This window comes from Gavialis gangeticus, unplaced genomic scaffold (genome assembly GCF_001723915.1).
Source record: "Gavialis gangeticus isolate Ggan-Ray unplaced genomic scaffold, GavGan_comp1, whole genome shotgun sequence".
Taxonomy (NCBI): domain Eukaryota; kingdom Metazoa; phylum Chordata; order Crocodylia; family Gavialidae; genus Gavialis; species Gavialis gangeticus.
Genome location: NW_017729033.1, coordinates 5,238,385 through 5,243,198, shown reverse-complemented (window position 1 = coordinate 5,243,198; position 4,814 = coordinate 5,238,385). Strand labels below are relative to the sequence as shown.

Genomic DNA, 4,814 nt, shown 5'->3' with positions numbered 1-4,814 from the left:
GAGCCCCCCCCCCCCCGAGTGGCGCGAGGAGACAACGCGGCAGCGAACCGGCCCTTACACGTCCGCGGGCCCCGGCACATCCAGTCGGGAGCGAGCAGGAAGCTCGCTTCGAGGTTTCTTAGCTCGGGGTCTTACGGGGGAAAGGCCCGGACACCTCTCTGCCGTGACCCAGACGCGACGCCCGGTTCAAGCACGTGCCCCCCCGCCCGTGTCGTGCATCAGACGGAATGAACCAGGGTCCGTCGAGCTCCCCGGCAACAGCGGCCCCGGCCCGGCCCGACCCGACCCGACCCGGCCACCCCCAGGCGCGGCGCTGCACCACGCCGCCCCCCGCTGTCGGTCGGTCGGTTGCGCGCTGCGTCGCGTTGCGTCGCGTCCCGGGGGGTGGGAGGGGGAGGGGCTCGCTCGCACTCACCCGCACGGGCTGGGCCTCCAGCTGCTACCGGGTCCGGGCGAGCCTGGGCCGCTCGCGAGCACTTCCGGCCACGGGGCGCTGACGAACTTCCGGCGCGACGGAAGCCGGGCGGAGGAGAACGCGCGCGGGAGGGGGGGCGGCCGCGCCCGGCAGGTGGCGCCCGCGCTCTTCCCCCGCCCCCGCCTGCGTCACGTCACTCACGTCACTGCAGTGCGGGTGGGAGAGGGAGGGGTGCACGCTGAGGGGTGACGTCACTGCCATGGGGGGGGGGCCACGCCACGGCATCACGTCACACCCCCTGCCACTGGGTCCAGGGGGTCATGCCTCACGCGACAGCATGACATCATCACTCCCAGGGTTGCTCAGAACCAGAGTGTGACCTCACACAACAGCATGATGTCATCACCCCAGGGCTACTCTGCATCATGACATCAAACGGGAGCATCATTCGCAGCCCTTTACCACAGCAGGGGCCTAGTTACATCGTGGTGACAGGGCAGTTTTCGTGGGCAGGTCAGGGCAGGGAGAGTAAATAATGCGGGTATTTCCCAGACTGCCCTGCTGGCCCTGCCCCTCAGAGCTGATTGGCAGAGAGGCCCCGGTGGGGGAGCTGGGGGCAGCTGCCATCTTGTCTGCTGCCCTTCATGCCACCCCGCCAGCCGGTGCCTCCCCGGGCTGCGAGGCTGGCCCATGGGCCACTGGCTCCTACTGGGGAGTTAGCTTTTTATGTTTATTAAGTTTTTTTGAAGGTGAATTTTGCAGGCAATCCCCGGTTTTGCGGTGTCTGCAAAATCTGCAAAATAGCCAATTGTGTAGACCCCTACGCATCACCCGATGCCTCAGGCATGACATCCGTGTCCCCGGGGCTGCTCTGCATCATGACATCCCTGCCCAGCACCTGCCTTACCTTTCCTGCGCGTGCCCCAAGACTGCTGCGCACAGTGCAGCCTTCGCTTGAATCTTGGCGATGTCATAGCGGACATTGTGACATCACAGATCTTGGCACTCATTCATCTCCTTGTCTGACCAGGGCAGGAGCCACCCTGCCTCTCCGGAGGGTGCTGGCATGCCAGACTGGGCAGGCTGTGATGGCGCATTGCAAGAGGCTATAACCAGGCTGCCCAGAGGGACTGACTCCTACTTCTCCTTCCTCGCGCTTACCTGGCATCAGCTTTGCAGGTGGGTGTCCACTCAGAGTCTGTGGGCTTTGGAGAGTGCTGGGAAAAGCCCCCTGCCATCAACAGCCAACGGGGAGCAATTTGCTTCAGGCAGGAATAACGCCATGAGGATCACGGAGTGCCCCAGAGTCTTCCCTATTTGCCTGCTGCTGCCATGGGGTGTTTCCAGAGGGATTTGCACTTCCCTGAGGCAATGCCCAGCTGTTCCCACCCCTTGTTCACAATCGTGGCTGCCCCTGCTCCTTCTCAGCATCATCACTCCCATCTTCACTTATGGGGAACTGAGGTCAAAACACCTCGGCAAAACATCCCCCTCCCTCTGGGGCTGCGAGTGCTCCCACATGGCTGCAACCAGGCAAGCTTTAAATTGCTAGTGAGGAGCAAGGGGTCAGCCTGGGCTGCCAGACCTGTCACAGCAACGAGTCTGGCACAGTGAGCGAACGAACCCCACCCCCCCATCTCTTGGAGGGGATGTTACAATGAGGTTGTGCAGCTTAAGACGAGAGACAACAGGCAGAGACAGAAGCCATGTACAGATGTTCAGTTTCTCCTGGGAGAGATGCTGCTCTCCCAGGAGAAACCATGCGTGCACAGCGGTTCAGGGTTTTTTTTTCTCCCAGAGTAAAAATGGCTGCACTTGGAGACCAATATCTTGGAAACAACCAGGGTCATATCACTCCAAGGAAAATGTATCTTGGGAGAACAAACACCCATACCCGTTTAGAGAGACAGATGTGGGAGCAGAAGGAAGGACTGACAGTGTTGGTCACCTGGACAGATAGAGCTCCCAACACCCCAGCAGCAGCCCTGTTTTCCTGTAGCCCATAGTTCTCAAAGCAAAAGAGGGGCCTAAGGCAGGATTTAATCTCATGATATCTGGGGGCCTGACTCCTGATTTTGGAACACTTTGGGTTGGTATTGCCTCAGGAAGGCCTGTTATTGATGGATGTGGAGGGTGGTCAGCCCCTGGCAGGATGGGACTTTTGACTGTAGGCTCCCAGGGAGCCTGGTTGATCCTGTGCTGTGCTCTTCCATGGTGCTATGTGGTGCTCCCTAGAAATCATTTGCGTGTTGCTTGCATTGCATAGCAAGCCCTCCCCATGTCCCGTAGCTTTAGGCAGTGTGGCTGGCTACAGGAGATTCCTGGCAGCTGTGGGGGAGCTTTGGAAACCACACTGCCAGGCTTAACATGCACTTAATGCTGCCAATGGGGAAATCAACAGCCCCGGACAGATGTTGTGCCTTTTCCGGGAGCTTTGCACAGGCTCCAGTCAGCTCCCGGCAGCTGTTGCCTTGGCCAGCAGCAGTGTCAAGAGGAAAAGCCTAATTATGGAGCGTGATGGATGGGAGTCGTGCTCACGCCTTCCTGTGGTGGTTGGGGCCTGAAATACAGATTGCAGCTTCAGGCCCGACGCTTCCCAGATTGCAAGAAAATTGGCAGTCGCCTCCCTGGCAGCTTAGGGCAGAGGGGTGGAATTGAAGTCGTACGTCTCAATCTGCGGCACTCTGATGTCGACCACAGAAAGAACCACAATGAGGAGCAGGCTGGGAGATGGATGAGGTGCAGGAACGGGTCACTTGGTAATTGGGTGACATTGAGCGCACGGTCATTGTTCAGGCATCTGTGCTTGTGTATGTATGTGTATGTGTGTGTGTGTATGTGTGCAAGTGCAAATATAGAATCACAGAGAAGTGGGGCTGGAAGGGACCTCCAGAGGTCACATCTAGTCCAACCCCCTGCCTGAGGCAGGATCAGGCCTGTCCAAACCATCCTGAACAAATCCATTGTCTAACCTTTGAGCAAAACTACAGTCAACCCTGACGCAATGCAAGAAATAAAGCAAGATCTGCCACAAGTAAAGGAGGGGGACCACAGTGGCCAACATCCTGTTTCTGAAAAGATTGTTAATAAAAGCTCAAGACATCCCAGGAAGAGGACCAAGCCCCCTGCTACAGAGGAAGGCACCCCCGCCCTGCAGTCTGTACCAATCTGACCATGGGGTAAATTTCTTCCCAGTCCCAAGCAGCAACCAGCAAAGCCCAGAAGTCTAGGAAATCCCCATAGTTTTGCCTACATCACCCTTGCCCAGTGGCTGTCCAGCCTATTCCTGAACACCTCCGGTGATGGAGAGTCCACAGCTTCCCTGGGCGTCTCTTCCACTGCTTCATTGTTCTAGCAGCGGTGGGTATCTCTTCTCTGCTGGAGGTATATGTGTGTGTATGTGTGCGCATGTGCTGTGATGAACTGTGTGCATGTGTGACGGAATGAAAATGAGTGATGCTGCCCTTGAGAGGCCAGCCCATCCAAGGGATAAGAGATCTGCTGCTGCCGCCACTGCTGAAGGCATCTCCTTTTAGCCCCCCAGGATTTAACTCTTGTGGGGCAGGCAGGGGCACAAGCTTCTGCTCCTTTCCCTTTCCCAGGGAGTGGAGATTGCCAGCCAGGGATAGCTGCCATGGGGGTGGTGGTGGTGGTGGTGCTTTGGCCATGAATTGGATAGGCAGAACTTCCCCTTCCTGTTTCCATCCCTCCCCAGTCTCAGAACTGCCTTCCAGCCCCACAAGGGTTAAATCCTTCCCTCCTATTCCTTTGTATTTTGGTTCTCCTACTGTGCCTACAAGAGAGAAAGCAGAACTTTTTCTGTATCTAAGCCAACTCCTCTGGCTGCTTGTCTATATCAGTCACCTTCTCAGCAGGACTCTTTATGATGGGTCTCAGCTAGGGTGGCCATCATAGAGGACAGTCCGGTTGTCCTCTTCCTCTGTTGATATGAAACCGGATGCCTTTACATCATCTAGATAGAGCTATTTTTCTTGAAGAGAAAAATAGAGGACCTAAAGGTGTCGGGTTTCGTATCAACAGAGGACAGAGTAGCAGAAAACCAGAATGTCCTCTATGATGGCCACCCTAGTCTCAACCCTAATTGCTTTGCTTAAGTTTCAGCCTTGGCCTTCCCCCATCAGCATAAGAAAATCCCAGACATGATGTAGTTATACCAGGAACCAGAACAGGAAAGGATGAACTAGCCAGCAGTTAAAGCATATTTAGCAGGTAGTTATACCTGTCCTTATCTCCTGTGCATTTCCATTTTGCATCTAGTTCTCCATTTAAGCCCATCATCCTTTCATTTGGCCTTCAGTAACCTAGGAAATCCTTATTAGTGACACACTCAGGTTGAAACCAATTCAACACGTCCCTACTTGCTTTGCTTAGTATGGTT

The 4,814-nt window shown here is 55.9% G+C and overlaps 1 protein-coding gene across 1 annotated transcript in view; it reads right to left on the bottom strand.

Moving 5' to 3' along the window:
* UBOX5 (U-box domain containing 5) overlaps window positions 1-470 on the bottom strand; it is a 24,938-nt gene extending 24,468 nt beyond the window's left edge. Inside the window, exon 1 of the mRNA XM_019526217.1 lies at window positions 416-470. The gene's annotated coding sequence lies outside the window, so the exon portion shown is untranslated. The remainder of the gene's footprint in view (window positions 1-415) is intronic.
* Between the last annotated feature and the right edge of the window lie 4,344 nt (window positions 471-4,814).